Genomic DNA, 19,510 nt, shown 5'->3' with positions numbered 1-19,510 from the left:
AACCTCATTTGTCAAGCTTCAAAATATTTATATTACATCAATACAAGACATATTGACATCAGTCTCAGGCAAGTCAGTTCTCTAGGAGGACATTTTGGGGGAAAACCAAAATCTTTTATGCAAAACCTTTTCTCTAAAATCTATTAAACCACCAGACTGCCTAACCTAAATCCAATCTGTTCAGTGATCAAGTCTCTTCGGAAAATTTGGACTAAACCTCTCAATTGATTTGGATTAGTTTTACAATCTTTTTATAACTTTTTGAAGCATCAAAGTGGTAGTTGTGTAGCTGTCAATGGAGGGACAGAAAGCTCTAAGATTTCATTAAAAATATCTTCATGTGTCTCCCAAAGATGAACGAAAGTCTTACGGGTTTGGAACGACAATGAAGGCGAGTAAATGATGACAGAATTTTCATTTTTGGGTGAACTATCCCTTTAAGTCTATTCACTGTAAATGATCTGTTTTGACCAAGAAAGCTATCCTAATGCAATTTAATTTGTGGGTATACAAGCGTATACACAAAGTGTTGGGCACGTGGAGCGCCCATACTGGAAGATAATCTGTCCTAATGGCAATGACCTGTTAGCAGGGAGAGTGCACTGCAGTGGGGAAATCTGTCTCAGTAGTGCAGGGAAACAGAGGCAGCGAGTGAGATAGGTGGGCTGACTTCTGATTACATCAGCACTGATTAAGAGAGTAGTTTCATCACTGCACATGCCAGAGCATGTGAGAGCAAGACGTTTGTTGCGCACACATACACGTATTTATCAGCATACATATTAATGAACAGTAAAGCAGGTGAGAGAAATATACACTTGAGATTGTGTGATATTAACCAAGACTGAGTTGAGTGCTCCCTTAAACACTAATTAACTTGCCTGAACGAGTGGCATGGATATGAGCTAGAATGCTAACTAGATTCACACGTCGCTGGTCCACCAGAACTGTTTAAATGAAGAAAAAATAAAAAAAAACCTCCACTTAGTCGTTTGGATATACATAAATCATAAATTCATAACAGTTCTCTCTTTCTTAAAGTTCCGCAAAGCCAGTAGGGATTTCTTTTTAAGTATTCTGCACAGATCCTGGATGATCCCTCATACACACTGTTCTCCCCATGGTCCCACTGCATTTGTCATCTTCAGTCTATAACTCACAGGACTGACTGTGCCACCCTTGCAGTTTGACTGCTTTAACCATTTTAAGGGTCGCTATATCCTGCCCGAGTGCTGAAACAGCAAGAGATGGTTCTCGTGTTACGTCTGCATCTATGACCCTCACTCCATTTCTCTTCTCTTTGTCTACATTTCCACTGAACCAGAGATAAAGAGAGAGAGTGGAATATTGCAGCAAATGCGGTCCATGTAACTTGGTGAGGAATGAAATTCAATTCAAATTTTTCCAACACCTTTTTTCCCCCTTCCATCTCTAATAAATAATATAATTTAAAGACAAAATCTGGTCCAATTTACAGCTAATTCTAGCCAGAGAAACCATCTGACCGACATGTAAAGCAACCAGTTGCAGATATGTGACACTGAAAGAAGACAAAAAAAAATCTAATATATTCTGTTCTACTGAACTTTCTATTTATTAAAGAACCTTAAAAAGAAAAATCACGATTTCCTCTACAATATTATGCAGTATGGTTGTTTTCAACATTGATTATAATACGAAGCATTTCTTAAACACCAAATTAGCATATTAGAACGATTTCTGAAGGATCATGTGACACTGAAGATTCTGTTTTGCCATCACAGAAATACATAATATTTAATAAAAAAATATTAATAGATAGTAGTTATTTTAAACTGTAATAATATGTCACAACATTGCTGTTTTACTGTATTTTTGATCAAATCCTCTTATCCTTGGTGTGCATAAGATACTTTCAAAAACATTTAAAAAAATCTTACCAACTTTTAAATGGTAGTCTATAAATGTGTCCATTCAAAAGTTATAAATAAACTATTATATACATAATTCCTACAAATATGATTCATTTCTGTTATCTATCAAACTTGTTTTGAATGCCTCAAACAAAACTCTGCTAAATCCAATGTTTATATTCTTCTCAGAATCGCTCAGTACAGCAACCCAATACATCTGAGGCTAAGATTGCGAGACAGGATGAAAATGGCAAGGTGAATAAATATTGTTGCATGTGTTCGCAATAATCAAAGCACCCATAAACTGCCAACCATGCAATATATCAACAGCAGATTCTAGAGAACTGATTTTATGCTGATGAGGATTGATTTGTTTTACCAGCAGAAAATAACCAGAGCAGCAACAGACATAAATGATAAGTGATTTGCAATAGTGAAAGAGAAACACCACATACAAAAAGGAAAACTTATAGTTACCTAGAAAGCACTGACTGTCTGTGACTTATACAGTCACATTAACTAGCACGTATAGGCTAGGTTATGAAAGCTGCATGTTCAAGCACATAAAAATGAATATGAAAGCCCTGGCACAATCCGCTCTGACACGCCTACCACTCTCCATAGTCTATACTTTAAAAGTGACATTGTGAAATTGAACCCAACACACTAGCACATTAGCTCAATAAGCAGTTTCTGCTTTGTTGAGCAACGATTCAATCAATGCCTCTGTGCGTGCACAATTACCAGGCAACTGCAGTGAACACTCATCACCCCCTGCACACAACGGGCAAGACATGCAATCTTTTGCAAATCCCACAACTCCTTCTACATAGACAAGAGTATTAGTGGCTTCCTATTATAGAGAAATAACACACATGTATGAGTTACATCTGAAAGATAACTACTTATGTAACCCCTCCGGGTCCTACTCACCCCGCTCCTAGCGGGACTCAAACCGGCATGGGAGGCGGGCGCGCTAACAAGGACGCTAAAGACCGCAGTCTCTGGTGCAAGTTGCTAGTGCGCCTCTTGATGCCAGGGCAAGGCAAGGCAAGTTTATTTATATAGCACATTTCATACGGTGATTCAAAGTGCTTTACATAGAAGAAATTAAAATAATCAAAAGAAATAAGAATAATTAGAACAGTTTAGAATAAAAAATAAAATAAAATACAGCACAAACAGTCGGACGCGACAGTGCTCATTCAGTAAATGCACAGCTAAACAGATGTGTTTTGAGTCTGGATTTGAATGTGACTACTGTAGGAGCACATCTGATCTCCTCTGGAAGCTGGTTCCAGCTGCGGCTGGCATAATAGCTAAAAGCAGACTCTCCATTCTTAGAGTGAATCCTTGGTATTTCTAGCTGATGTGATCCTAATGATCTGAGTTATATGTTAGGTTTATATTCAGTGAGCATATCTGCAATGTATTGAGGTCATAGGCCATTGGATGATTTATATACCAGTAATAATACTTTAAAATCAATCCTAAATGTAACTGGGAGCCAGTGTAAAGACCTGAGGACTGGTGTGATATGTTCATATGTTCTGGTTTTGCTCGCAGCGTTCTGTATGAGCTGCAACTGTCTTATGGTCTTTTTAGGAAGGCCAGTGAGGAGTCCATTACAATAATCCACCCTGCTGGTGATGAAAGCATGCACAAGTTTCTCTAAGTCTTGACTGGAAACAAAGCATCTTAGTTTAGTTATTTAGTTATTATTGCTTTGACATGACTACTGACACTAAGGTCTGACTATAGAGTCACACCTAGAATCCTGACTTGATTTTTAGTTGTTTGACCCCTAGAGTTAAGGTATGCATTCACCTTGAGAACTTCATCTTTGTTTCCAAACGGAATAACTTCAGTTTTGTCTTTGTTTAACTGAAGAAAGTTGGCACATCCAACTGTTCACTTCATCAATGCATTGGCACAGGGAGTCAATGGGGCTGTAATCGTTAGGCGATAGGGCTAAGTAGATCTGTGTCTCGTCTGCATAGCTGTGGTAAGCAATTTGGTTATTTGTCATTATTTGGCTCAGTGGGAGCATATACAGGTTGAATAGGAGTGGCACAAGAATTGAGCCTTAAGGGACTCCGCATGTCATGGATGTCCACTCAGACTTATGGTCTCCTATACTCACATAATAACCTCTCCCTCCTAAGTATGACCTGAACCATTTTAGGACTATCTTTTAGGATCTCAGGGGAGTGAGGTTTACTCACACAGCTCCTACTAGCTGGACTCTGTTACACTTAGCTGTGCATGACATAAAATAGACTTTCAAGTCAAATGTTGATTTGTCTCCATTGTCTTTTATGCTTCTTCAGGTACTTTCTGTGAGACTGTTAAGCACAAAATATGAATGCATTAAAAAAGCAAAAAGAAACTCTTCATCATGTTGATCCAAACCTGTGATTTCTTCTGTGAAACACAAAAGGTTTTGGTGTTTTTATACAATAAAAGTGAATGTGGTATATGTTGTTTGGACAACATCATTCTACAAAATATCTTCTTTTGTTTTACACAGAAGTCAGTCAGTCATACAGCTCTGAGGTACAATTTCTGTTTTATTTTATTTTTTAGCAGACTAAAAGACATTAAAATGAAGAGATTTTCTTTCTTTTTTTGTCAAAGACATAAATGTGTATTTTTGTTTATGCCCCAGAGAAAACTGTTAAAATTAAGCATCAAAATGCAATTTTGTTCAGACGATTCTATAAATGGAACCTGATGGTGAAACTATTTAAATACAGTTTAATTCTTCTTTTGAGATAAAACCTTTGGGATTTTGCTCTTTTGGCATACAACAAAAAACAAGTAAATAAATAAATCCCATAAATCAGCAGGTTGTGAAGTTACGAGCTATACTTAATCTAAAAATACTTTAAACTGTAACCTCTCCTCACCCTCGACCCCCAACTCTTCAACTGCCTCGTAGTTATTAAGAGACAATACAGGATATTTACTGTACTGTTGAACTACCAAATAATTATTTAAAAAAAACATTGAATTCAATTATTTATTTCAAATAATGTGAGAAGTTACATACTAATAAATTAAAATGTCTTCAATGAAAATAACAATACATGAATAAGAACAATAAATGAATGTGCCTAAACATGAGTTTATAATTATGCTATTTTAAACACATTAATTTATTGTTCTTATTCTTATTCTTTTTCTATAAACCCTTGATGTACCAGTTCAGATCAAAGTTTTTTTTGTCAATTATCCATGTTTCTGCATCAAATACGGTCTATAATGTTCAAATAGTTGAAAGATGTTTTTTTATTATTTTTTTTATGCTTTTTGCATATTTAAAGTGGAAAGTCAACAGTGGCTGCTGACATCAGAATGAGTCAGTGGCTTGTGAATTTGTAGTTAATCCAAAGGGGTGTTTGTGAAATTCATCAATATTCCATCTCCAATGAGATTTTCTTCTCTCAGTACCCCGAGCCACAAGGGCTCTGGTCTCTTTGCATTTCATCTAGACCTGGTTTATCTCTATTTTCTTAGTAGCTTGTCTCAGCAGAAAAGCAGACACAGAGGTAGCGTGTAAATGAGCTTAATAAATGCACAATTTATGTACCCATTCAGGGTTGAAGGTGTCTGTCTCACGTTGAATGGTCACTAACATTATATGTTCATAATTGGCTCAACATCTGCCTAGAGGAAGCCTGCTTTGATTCTTCATTCTGTGTAGTTATTTATATATTTATTTACTTATTTATTTATATTCTTCAAGCAAAGGCGAGATGTGCCACGGACAGCAGGATTTCCGAGCCAATTAATTGGTAGTATGGCCAGCTCATAATCACATTTGGTTGTGGAAATATTCACACACACACACAGTATAATTGTGATTGGGATAACTGTTGTAGAACAAAGAAAATAAAAATGCAGTGAACCAAGTTTCACCCAAGAGAGTACATACAATGCTGTTAGTAACAACCTGTTGCTGCAGTGGACAAACCAAAAGGCCATAAAATATTAATAAGCACTCATATAGACCACAAACTTCAAGATTGTGTACATTGAGTACTTTAGTTTAGAGCATGTGGAACAGAATACCCCAAAAATGTGGCAGTCAGAAAGTGACAAGAAAACAGAAAGAACAAGGGCCATGAGGAGCAACATCTCTTCCAGGAGCGAATCTAGAATTTCAGTCCCTCACTGAGTATGAGGTGTAGCTTGACATTTCTTGTTTTATGTTTGCAGGGTCACAGGTTCAAATCTGAGTCGAGTGATCATTTTAAAATAAACTACTAAAAACTGCATCAGTAATGGTGGCTTATTTGGTTGCACGTTATTTTGTGATTTAGGCAACTTTGCAACATGACCATGAATCTAATTAAAAAACAAACAAACAAAAACATAAAAGATACACTAAAACATAATTAGTTACCAATTCCATAATATAAAATTATATAAAAAGTATTATGCTCACAAAGCATACTTTACAGTACATACTTTACAATAAGGTTCATTAGTTAACATTAGTTAACTACATTAATGAACTGCACTTATACAGCAGTTAATCTTTGTTAATTTCCACATTTACTAATACTTTATTAAAATCGTGTTAACATTAGTTAATGCACTGTGAACTAACAGGAACAAACAATGAACAGCTGTGTTTTTATTAACTAACGTTAACAAAGATTAACAAAAACAGTAACAAATGTATTGCTCATGGTTAGTTCATGTTAGTTAATACATTAACTAGTGTTTAATAAATTAACCTTATTGTAAAGTGCTACCACAAAAAGTGACTACATAAGACAAACCGATGCAGGCAAATAAATATAGACATTAAAAACAGGAATTATGTGACGTGTATCACTGCACAGCTTCCACAGCTGCTGGCTAGCTACGCATTAAAAGACTGCAAGCTGCTAAAATGACACCAAGTTTGCCTCATTTTAAATAAACATTAAAAACAGAGATGAAATTAACTTGAGTGCGGAATTTTACAGCTATAGTTAAATTAACTTTCAACAAACGTGAAGAGAGCTCATATAAGAGAGCCTGTTCTTCTCTACACCATTACCACGCATTTTACCATCGGCCCTCTGGGCTTTTCTAAAAGTGCATAGACCCTTATCTACATCTTTCTGTGACTAAGGTTGCAAACGCCACCTCGCTGGGCAAGGCTGCTCTTTCTTTCTTTGGTACCTGCTTCTCGAGCACATACTGAGGGCCAATACGCTTAATCTGGAGGCGTATTGTCACTCTAGATCTAAAGAGCTCGACTGCTGAGAAAATTTCAAACCACCTGGGCCTGCAATGGCTGGCGCTTTTTTAAAAGGCTTTTATACAGCCACACACTTTTATATACCCTTACACCACAGCGGGACGGAGTGACCCAGCACCTCCGGCGCACAAAAACAGATCTGGAACGTTTTACTAATTCGGATTTAACCGATTAATTTGCTTATGGTGTGATGAACGCAGCAAAAAATGTGAGCTTGCTTTCCAACAAACTCTGAGTCAGATCTTCGCTTCTGCTCATCATGTTGCCATGGCAACAGGCACAAGTCCACCTGGGTCCGGTGGGCCGGTGTCGATGTGGAACGCAGAGGGACAAGAGTGCCAATAAGCTCATGTTTGTATGTACCCTCTCTGTTTCACACATTAGCGGCCCCCCGTGTCTGAGGAAGAGTTTCCTAATGTAGCTCCGACATTAGCGTTTACACCTCCAGTAGTCTGCCCTTTCTAAGAACTGCCGGTCTCTCAAGCTGATCCGCACCGCTCAGCCACAGAAAGAATAATCTCGCCTGTCTGCCATCAAAGCTATTTAGAACCGGCTGATGTACCTTATTAAAGCCCTGTGCGCAATAATGCTATATTTACTGCATAAGGAATGCATTCAAACACATGATAAAAACCAAAAGGCAGACATTGAACTAAATCTTAATGAATTGTAAATAAGTAGCTGATGCAGAAATGACGATTCTGTGAATATTGTCTTAGCCTTGCATGTGTCATTCCGACCCGGTTGTATTTTCAGTAAAACACAAAAGAAGATTTGAGGAATATGTATGATGTTCTTTTCCATTCAATGACAAATGGCTATGAAGATACCTAAAGGACAAAATAAAAGACAATAAAAGTAGTCAATGTGTTGTGTGTACGATATTCTTACATTAGCTTTGCATGATAAACAGGTTGCAAAAATCAGTATGCATAAAATTCATAACTCAATGAATAAATTCCCTTAAATTGTATTTTTGGTTACACATATCTGTCTGTCTTCTACTAATTTGTGGAGGTTGACATGGCCAACAAGCTACATTTCATTAATAACTAAAAAGAAAACTTAAATTAAATCTAAAAGGCAATATTACAAAAAAAAAAGCACATAACAAAATGACTAAAAATTTAACTAAAATGAACAAGAAGATTAAAATGTAAAAGTAAAAGCTAATTCAAAATATTAGAAAAAATAAATAAATAAAAAGTTACAAAATTGTTTTATGGAAAACGTATTCGCGGACAGGAAGATGCCTGGATTGTGACGCTGCTACTAGCAGGAATCCCTGAACGTGACGTCAGGCTGACAGCCTGTCCGAGTGTGAAAGAGAGAGAGCGCGCTTGCGTCCTCTCAGAAATCACCCTGCCATTTGGGAGATTTCCATGTGCATCCCTGTGAAACCATTCCATGCCTAACAGGGATCACGGAAGCAGATCAGAGACTCTGAAGCAGCTCCTAAATTACACAAAGCTGCCGGCCTGCCTGAGCCGAATGTGAAAGAGGAGAAGTAAAGCATGCTTGAAGGAACCTTATTGAACAGATAATTAGACATTTGAGAAATGAGGAAGTAGAGAGACACATGACTGGGGTGACTAACTTCAGCAGGAGCAAAAATAAGGGGTACTCAGCCTGACCAACAATGCTACACAGTCAGAGTATAAGGCTGTATAAAACAATTAAGCGTGAAAAGCATTTGAGATGCAATCACTTCGATGTTGGCTTATTGACATAACTTTATTGCGTCTGCTATTAAAAATAAAACCATTAACATTTGAATGGCATACTATTGAGTCACACACCATTACACATAGATTAGGTTAGTGTTTGCCTAAACAAATTATAACTAAAAAAATCGTGACTGAAAACATTAATATTACCTACCTATTAAAATAGCAAAACAATACAGTGAAAATTGGTGGATTGGATTGGTGGAGAGATCATCTTTATATTTCAGCATTTCCAAAAAGGTTTTGAACTTCTACCAACAAAAACTAATATAACATGTGCAAAGCCAACAGATTAAAGAGCAAAAAATAGCATCTGTACTTTTCTCTTTTCAGATCCCTTTTCTATACCACTCATGTTTTTCTACCCTCCCTTGATCCATCTCGATCCTTCCCCTGCTGCCAAGTGTAGCTTCAATGTAACGTTGCAAAAGCCAGTGTAAAGGCTTTCACACGACTCAAGCAAAAGCTATCCGTGTCAGGAAATACCAGGCTTGGAGACAACAATATGGTGAGATGACAATACAGGTTTTACTGCAGTGTTGCAGGAAATGGAAGAGCAGGTGAGTAATAGTTATTTCTAGAATGTAAAATAGAACAGATCAAGAACCAGAGTCTTTACTGTGTTGCAGGTGTCATTGAAGATCGTGGATCCGTGGATGGTGAAAGTGGAGAGCACACACTCCCAGGGATGGTCCAAACCGGTTAGTAAACGACTTACTGGTAGAGAAGAGGATCGTTGGGCAAGAGAAAACATATGGAACAGGTAGGACATCACTGGAGAAATGAAGGAGGACCGTTGGTGGTAAGTATTAAGGTCAGCAGTCAGTAGTCTGATTACTGAATATGAAGTGTGTGCTCTTATAGTGCTCTTGATGGCTAGTGATTGGTGTCAAGTGCAGGTGATGGCTGAATGAGTGCAGGTAAGAACCAGGAGGGATGCTGGGAAATGTAGTCTAGAGTGCACATGACAGTCTGTTGTTGCACATCTATTTTTCACAAACTGCAATCTTTAACATTGACACATATGTAAAACTTATAGAAACACTAAATTATTATTATTAGTAGGGCTGTCAAACGATTAATCGCATCCAAAATAAAAGTTTCTGTTTACATAATATATGTGTGTGTACTGTGTATAATTATTTTTAATACATAAATACCCACACATGCATGTGTGTTTAAGAAATATTTGCATGTATATAGACTGAATGTAGCCTATATATAATGTATATTTTATATAAATATAAACATTTTATATATAAATAACATATGTTTCTTAAATATATACATATTTATATACAAAATAATTATACACAGTACACACACATATATTATGTAAACACAAACTTTTATTTTAGATGCGATTAATCGTGATTAATCGTTTGACAGCCCTAATTATTAGTTTTTTTTTTAAGTATCATTCCACAAAAATATTAAGCAGCATTTCGGCAAATTAGAATGATTTCAGAAGAATCATGTTACACTGAAGACTGGAGTAATGATGCTGAAAATTCAGCTTTGAATTTTTGGCGGAACAGTTTTGGGATTTTCTCATTTACATGAACAGGCAATTTCCAGTCTTTTCCTCCAGCTTTTCAGTGTATCACCCCATAGGGAAAACAAGAGCACAAGTATACAAGGACAGCCTGCTGTGTGCAATGTCCCGCTGTGACCTCCACAACTGTCTTCGTCCTCCCAGGGTGGAACTCCTCTGGCTTTGATTTTAAGCCTCAGGGTGGGAATCTCAAAGGATTCCCCATCACATAATTAATATCAAACAAGGATGTCAGGGGAAAATACTTTTTTTTTTTTTTTTTTACAAATAATTAAACAAAACCCGGTATATCGTACAGTAAACATTCCACTATGAAATACTTCGGATAGGTCACTTGCACAACTGCTATGTCTTATATTTTTGTATAGGCTAAACTGTATAAGGATTTATAAACCAAAGCTGCCGTGTTGCTAACTACTCAAAATAGCAACTTGTCTGTATTTGACCATTTCATTAAATTATGAGTAAGCTTCAAAATCATTTCCCCAAAACTGCAAATACGACACGTATGACAAATCCCCATTCACTGCTGGATATGTGGCCCATGCTACAGGTAAACATCTGGAGCTAAATCAACTAACATCTGGAGGCACAGCCAACGGATAAATAAAGCTTGCAATAATTTCTTAAACAGCTCACTTGACAGATCAGCTCAGAGAGTGCATAGTTTAAAGTGTGAAAGACTCATGTGATCTAGTAACTCTAACAATGATGGTTAATCAAGCCAATTACATCAAGCCAATTGTTCTGCATGGTATGATCAGAGAACGTATAAAACCTGCAAATGAAAATGCATAACAAAAATCATTCAGAAAGAACATAATAGCATAAATAAATGTATTGTAGATTTAACACTGTAGATCTCATGAAAGACCACATATGGTGCCAATCAAGAGGTTATTTGTTAGAATAACAAAGGTTCACAAATCACACAAAGGTTCTTTTATGTGTCTAATTTAGGGGAAAGGTACTGCAGGTTTAAAGCATCCACAACTCTTGCTCCTCAAAACAGAGACATTTTAACCGAATTCAAACTAATTCAGATGAAGACCTTCTAAACCAGATTCAAATCAGCTAAAAGCACGGAGCCAGCATGACTCATGCAGTGGGGTGTCTATGAGGAATGTTTAATTGGATGGCTTTACCCATAATGAATCACTCTAATCCTAAAGCGGCTTACCTAAATCAACGGCCAACAGCGTTACATGTATTTGTATTCAGGGATAGTAGAAACATGTCTGTGTGCTGGTATACAGTGAAGTTGAAAGCAATTGATTATCAATAAAGACTCTAAAATAAGGACAAATGCTGACCTAGGAGACCATTCCTCAGCACTCTATTGGTCATGCTTCTCATTTAAAGGACATCCAAGTTAATCTTCACTTTTTAACTGCCAAAAATGTGCAGAGTAACTTGGAAGTGATCCACAAATGCATCTGTGAAAGCCTTGCATTGATGCAAATTGTCCACTGGGGTGATTTCAAATGCAAAAAGACAATCCATTGACCCTGTGTTTGTTCTCTGACCTAAACAGAGTCTTAATTAACAATCCTCTTTCCTGTCCACAAAACCAACTCTTGTGCACACCGAAAGTGAGGGCAGATCGATTGAGTCTGCTGATGAATTGCACCATAGCATTATGCTAGAGATTTTTCCAAAGGTATCAGCATTAAAGGTAAACCTCTATTTATAACAATTAACCTTGCGAACGTCAGTTCTATATAATGCACACAGCAGTAGTGACACCAGTGACCTCCCTGTGTAAATCCACACTAGCCATAAAAATGATAATGATAAGCTGGTCGAGATTGCCTTCTATTTCAGGAAAGAATGGACATGGGAAAAGCTCTTGGTTCGATTGCGTGGCAAATAAAAAAAAAAAAAAAAAATTTGATCCCCACCCTCCCGATCCCACTGGTTTCTTTTTATACTGTAGTACATTTGTACTACCGTAAGAACCAGGCAGCAGCTGTTTACTCAGAAATGCTAGTTTTAATGTTTTATTCATGTTTGTGGTCACTTTGGATTTACCCTCAAACTTTACATGCACAGGCACTTGGTGTTTGTCTGCTGTGGAAGTACTGCAAGAAAAATAAAGAATGTGAGCTACTCTCTGAAGGCAATTTATTCAGAGACCAGAAGCTGTGAGAAATGGATTTTAATATAATAATGTAACCAGGAGTGGGCAACGATGCCAACTAAGTCAGCAATTGTGATTTAGTTTTGATTTATTTATATAGCATCTTTTAAAACATTGTTCACATAGTGCTTCACAGGAAACATAAATGTCATAAAATAATATAAGTGATCAAATAAAAAAATGGAACTAAAATAATATAAAAAAATATATAAATAAAATAAAATCCATTAAATAAAATAAAAAAGCCGGCAAAACAATAATAAAAAATATAACATAAAATGCACAACATAAATTAGGACAATAAAGTAGAAAACAAAATGCATAACACATGTCAGGTGCATAGTACATGTAATTTTCTTTACCTTATTTTAGTTTACAAAGTGCTTTGTTAGATTTATTTTTTTATTTGTCATATTTTATTTCTCTATTTTCTCTATTTTTTTCATGCATTTTCTATTTTTCTTTCATAGAGTCCTAATGGCATTTAATAGTCAAACAAATCAATTAACAAGAGAATAGGGATGCACGATATTGGACTTTGGCCGATATTCGATATGCCGATATTTTCAAACTAATTTTGCCCGATGCCGATACCGATGTATTTGTATTTTTTTTTTAAGTGCAAAAAAAGCTTATTAAAGCTTCTAAAGTTCTCAGTTAAGAGCAGTGAGTGATTTCCTCTTTGTGTTTAGTTGTTTTATTAACATTAAAGGGATAGTTCTACCAAAAATTTTAGTTGTCATCATGTACTCTCTCAAGTTGTTTTAAACCCAAATAAATGTCTTTCTTCTGTTAAAAAAAAGTTATTTGGAAGAATGTGGCTAACCAAACAGTTGCTGTACTCTAGTGACTTCCATAGTATATTTAAGCACAAGAAAGAAATTAATACAGGTTTGGAACAACATAAGAGTGAGTAAATAATGACAGAATTTTTATTTCTGGGCGCGTCGCGTGCAGCTCTTAAAGAGACAGTACATGCATTTGACAAGCAGATTTTCTGTTTGCTTTCACTTTAGACATAACCAACTTTGTTTATGTAAACCTTGTGTGTATTTGACAGTATCAGCGCAATAAGACTCGAAAGATAACTTAGTCCAGTATGCAGGCGCTGTGACAGGCTTTTAGTTCCTGTGAGCGTCGGGTGTAGGCACTCAGAAAAGCGCATGTTAGAACAGCGCATCAGCACGTGAATTACATGTTTAACCAGCAAGACTTTGATGCACATGCAAATAATAAACTTTTGTGAATTGCAGTGTCCCTTGAGTGTAACTCTACCTCTGCGTTTACATGTGATGTGAATGTACGTCGCGTTGTACAGTATGTTGAGATGAAGGCACCAAAATTGAACTGATAGAATGCAAGAAACTATGATTTTTCTTCAAAAGCAGATCGTGGAGACATTTTAATCGTCCACGATCAAAAACCGTGATTATCACACACCCCTAGTTGGAAGTTTAAGTTGCTGTCGCTCATGCTTCGTTCACGGTCGTCACATGCGCATAGGAAACACGCCACCCTATCGGCAAGGCTCATCGGCAGTAATATTCATATCTGCCGATGCCGATGATGGTCATTTTAAGCTTTTATCGGCCGATACCGATGTTGTCCCGATATCATCGTGCATCCCTACAAGAGAAGATAATTCAATTGTTTGAGGGGAGGAATAGTCTCAGGCCCACACCAAAATCTCTATCGTGAAAGCACTCAATGAAGTCCATGTTACCATTATCTGCTACTGCTCTGAGAGTTAGCGATTAACTGGAACACTGACAGCATGTACAAGAAAATGGATGAAAGACTGTCAGGACTGTCAGGATCCCCACTGGTGGTTTAACAGCAGGATGCTGGGCCACTATGGGATAGATGCGTTTTTCTCTCCACAGGTATGGCCGATTTTGATTTCTGCTGGTTATTAATTTGATTGGTTAGCATATTTCTAATGCAATTAGACTTGTTTACATCCCATTAATTTAATTTGCATGATCACATCACACTCTTGTATTGACATAGCTGGGATGCGCAACATAAAGCATGTCAAAAAGGTCGGTAGATGTCGTTTTCCACTGGATAAATAAGGCTGAGGCTTAAGAATACATCCTATGTCACACATACACCATCAGCACCGAAACCTCGATAGACAGGATGTTCACTTAAAACCAGCCTCATCCTTTCTCTTCCTGTTATTTGTTCAGCATCCCAACACAGTCATTTTCTATAAAAAGATGATGATGTAGATGCAACTGTTTCACAATATTTTATTCAACAGGACACCTCAAACGTGTTCCTTTACACATTTCTGGCATTTCATTTGGGAAATGCGACACCAGACCATAAGTTCCAAAGTTTTATTTTGGAAAAAGTCTGTCGATACGGCACGCAACAGAAATTGCCGTTCTGCAAGGCTCCACGCGGGACCGGGATGTTGCCATTCTCCTACTCAAACCGTAGCACAAAAGCCGGCTTATCCAAAGACAACGGCGGTCTAATCCGCACAAAACAGCGATTCGGAGGTAAGACAAAACGGCGAGCCGGGTGAGAGAGTCTAAGCTGCCGTACGGCAGAGCTAATCCTGATATGTGATACAGAGATGGGAAAGACTGATAAACATCCACAGCTAATGAGAACACAAAACCCCCCCATCTCATATGCCGTGCTCTTCGGAGCTAGACAGCAAGAGAAAAATGGGTGTAAAGAAACAAAACACAATTACTGAGTAAGAGGGGACTACTGTTTGAGACGGAGAAAGCAAACATGTTCCTCGAAATGGCTCCAACAAGTTATCCACTGGAAGACAGATTGTTTACCTCTACCTTTGACATCACTCGCAAGACAAAAAAACAAATAAGACACGCGCGGGAAGACAATGCAAAGTGAACGACAGCTGCGGCGAATGAGCGGAGCCAAACCGAGCTGAACGTGGCAACCTGCCTGCGGTTGACTGGGAAGAATGGCAGTAGTCCATTACTGAGGCTAATGAGAGTGTGAAAGAAATCAGCTCAGCCTATCCAACATACTGTCAATTCAGCCACATCCGCCAACAGCACGTAACAGACGGGGTTTGGCCGTGCAAACGGGTGGCACATACAATCCAGTTATTCCACCCTGATACGGAACTTACGAAGACAAAAACACCTACATTTGCACCTGCCACGACTGAAAATGGAATCATGTAGCATTAGCGTACCACTGCACACAGAGCTGAAAAAGTCATTACTAACAGGCTGAATGGTGCAATATAAATGTTAAACAGCTATTTCAGGTCTAATACATGTTTCAAAGACATTTCTGCGCTCTGAGTGTACGTCTGTGTATGAGTGCACTGACTATTTGGAACACTATTATTTTCTGTCATTATAGCCTGCTGAAAACACCAGCGTGCTGGCCCAAAGCTGGTTTATGCTGGTCTATCTGGTGGACCAGAATCAAGGAGGTCTAGAATACAGAAAGCTATCTCAATTGCGAATGCGCATTATGGACAACCTAGAAGTGTTGTATACAATTTGTAATCGTTGCTAATGTGACTCAGTTTTGGACAATTATTTTGAGCCAATCACTTGAGCTGTAAAATTAGAGCAGGAAAATTACATCTTGGCAATTGACCCTTTTCACATTTCCAGGTTTCTCAGAAGCGGAAGTCGTCATAGTTGGGTTAACGTCTATAGCGGTGAATAAGAGACTACATTTTTTTTTTGTGTGTGTTCCCATTTGTTCAAATAGCAAAAGAAAAACTCCACAATAGTGTTTTCACAACTTTCAAAAAGAAAAAAAAAATAGAGAGAGATTGATAACGACATTTAGTCCTTTTCCCCCAACAAAGAAAAGACTAGATTAATAAACTAAAGAATAGGTTAATAACTGGGCAAAAACACTGTAGCTCTGTTCAAAATCCTATAGTGAGCTGCTTTGCTGCCTAGGCAGCAACCTTGTAAGGTGGCATAATTAAGTTCTCTACTTTTTGCGTTATACACCTAGGTGTACTTTATACATTTACTTTATAATAGGTGTATTTTTTACATATGCCTATGATGACTTCAGACGCACCCTCTGTAAGCAGCTCAGCAGGTTTCTGTCATATTAACTTCCAAAGAATACAGAATATAGGGTTCAAACTGTATTTCACAAACACTTCTTCTTCTTTTAAATATGCACTCTCTCTCTCTCTCTCTCTCTCTCTCTCTCTCTCTCTCTCTCTCTCTCTCTCTCTCTCTCTCTCTCTCTCTCTCTCTCATTGAAATGCAGAATCAGGCTCAGGTCAGTCTCTTTGATGTTGCAGGATGGGGTGGGGGGCATCAGGGACCTTTCTGAATATGAAGAAAACATCAAGGAAATGACCAAACCACTGCTGTACATGTACAATCTGAGGAGAGATATGTACACATGACCTAATGTACTGTACATTATGTTGTGTGTGCATACGTCATGCATGCATGTTTGAGCAACAAAACTGCTGTTGCCCTTAAGGATAAGACTGGTCTCTTTTAATTTCCTCTTAGTCAAGCACATATTCTCTTGCTGAAAAGACCTTGCAATAAAATATACTTGCAATCAAAAAAAATGAAATAAAAAACTGTTTGTATTATAATTCTTTACATTGCTAATAAATAAATGAACAAATAAACAAAATTAAAAATATAGTATTAGTATATTAGTTCAGTATAATTGAAATTATTTAATCGTTCATTATTGTGGCAAATCTGAAATAAAATAACTGTATATTTCAATTATTTACATTGTAAGTAAACAAATAAATAAATTGTTATATAATAAAATAAATACATTGTAAAATATAGTATTAAGGTTATTTATTATTATTATTATTATTATTATTCATTAATTATTGTGGCAACAACTGAAATGAATTAATTGTATTCAAATTACATTGTAAATAAATAAATAAATTATTTTAAAATAATATATATATATATATTTTTAAATTTAGTTTTCTGGTTATTTATTATTATTATTATTATAAATATATTATTATTATGAGAGACTAATGGGGGGAGAGTTATATCAGTCAATCTCTAGCTATACAGTATATGTCAAGATTGCTTCAAAAGATTGGAATAAAAGCACATCTTTTTTTCTTTTTTCTTGGACCACATTTATGATACCTCATGTCATTTTTTTAAGCTTGAAAGCTCCAGTACCCGTTCCCTGCAAATGCATGGACAAGAGTAACCAATACATTCTGACTAACATCTCTTAAGTTTGACTGCAGAGAGAAGGTCATATGCATTTTTGCATGTGAGTGTTCATTTTAAAGGTGCAATGTGTAAAAATGTTGAGTATCTATTAACAGAAATGCAATATGACATCCATAACTATGGTTTCAGTGGTGTATAAAGAACTTACTTAATAAACCGTAATGTTTTTATTACCTTAGAATGAGACATTTATATCTACATAACCGCGGGCACCCCCTTCTATGAAGGTCGACATATTGTGACGTCATGTTTCTATCGTAGCCGACGGCGAACAAACAACGCTACAGACCGCATTTCGTCACTACCTTGAAAGAGAAGCAGCAGAAACCTAGAAGCTAGCCATAAACACCGTGAGTAGTGACTTTTCCCTTGTCAGTGGTGTAAAATATGTAGTTGGATTGTTTCATGTAACTTAGTTCTTCTCCCTCGCTGTGTTATGGCTTTGCTATGTGGGGATAAATGTGCTGGTTACGTTCGTGAGACAGCTGATTAGTACTCTTGTCATTGACCGTAAAACAGTATGTTACAGGAATCACCAACCCGTCGATCTTGGAAGCATTTTAAGTCGATCGCGAAGAGTTTTCAAAATCAGAGAAAAAAGCCTATTGTGTGTAGTAAATGGCGTCGAGGGGATGCGGAGGCGCGCGCTGTTACAATCATGTCATTTTTGCCGCGCGCACATTTGGGCTCATGCGGACGCGTCGAGTTTAAAGTGTAAATTGCAGGTAAAAATTTTCACGAAGATAATGCAATGTGCTTACTAAACATAAAGATTAGAACGGCCCACCATTTTTTTTTAATGTTTTTTAAACCAAAATGCTGAATATAATATGAAAAGTTGGTGCGTTTTACAGTGCTTTTAAGCACGCCCACTCCCTTCCACTAGGCTGGGCGTGACGTCATAACAGGTACTCCAAGCTACTCTGTCTATGCTCCAGGCCTGGAGTTATGTTATATTGGAGACCTAGCTAGCAAAATGTACGGGATGTACGAATACATCAAAACTGGGGAGAGGCTCCACAAGTTCCCCAAGGACAAACGGCTGATTTGTGCCTGTAAGTGTTAGCATAACTTACCCGAGGTAGAGCTTAGATCGGGCCCAAAAAAATCCAGCAAGACCCTACCCGAGCCCGCTGTGTCCGAGCCCGGTCCGGCCCTGCCCGACACATTAACTGTAATTATGAGCCCGGTTTAAACCGGACTATTTTTTAATACGTGGGTCGTTATAACTGACGTTCTCAACTACTTTCTATATTACTTTCTCCCGCCCGCAACATTTATGTTTTGTCCCGCTCCCACCCGTAAAAAGACTTTTTTTCTGTACCTCCAAATACTTTCAAGTTAGCCTACGTGTCGCCACCATACACATCAGCATACATGCTCCTGATCACTGTTATAACATAAAAGCAAGCGGGCTACTGCATGCATAGTCTGGCTCAGCCACAGTAACAGCTCATATTTAGTAGGGCTGCGTATTATTGACACAAATTTCACAATTCGATCCGATTTCGATTCACAAGCTTGCAATTCGATTCGATTTCGATTCCGATTCGATTCGATTCAATATTGATTATTTTGGATATCAGGTACAATACATGGCAAATTTTCTCAAGGAAAACAAATCTCTTAACTAATGCTGTAAACTATGGGAGTCAGTTGTAGCCTACTAGGCTTCATTAGCCTACTATAATATTGAAGGTAAAAATTAACTGATTTGTAGCTATACAAACAC

The 19,510-nt window shown here is 37.3% G+C and overlaps 1 protein-coding gene across 1 annotated transcript in view; it reads right to left on the bottom strand.

The window, feature by feature from the left end:
- Positions 1-19,510, bottom strand: part of csmd2 (CUB and Sushi multiple domains 2) — a 334,540-nt gene that overhangs the window by 231,356 nt on the left and 83,674 nt on the right. The gene's annotated exons all lie outside the window — the stretch shown is intronic.

Source organism: Rhinichthys klamathensis, unplaced genomic scaffold (assembly GCF_029890125.1).
Source record: "Rhinichthys klamathensis goyatoka isolate OS25496 unplaced genomic scaffold, OSU_Roscu_1.1 h1tg000140l_1, whole genome shotgun sequence".
NCBI classification, from domain to species: domain Eukaryota; kingdom Metazoa; phylum Chordata; class Actinopteri; order Cypriniformes; family Leuciscidae; genus Rhinichthys; species Rhinichthys klamathensis.
The sequence above is the reverse complement of the archived record's forward strand: the minus strand, read 5'-3'. Positions and strand labels throughout refer to the sequence as shown.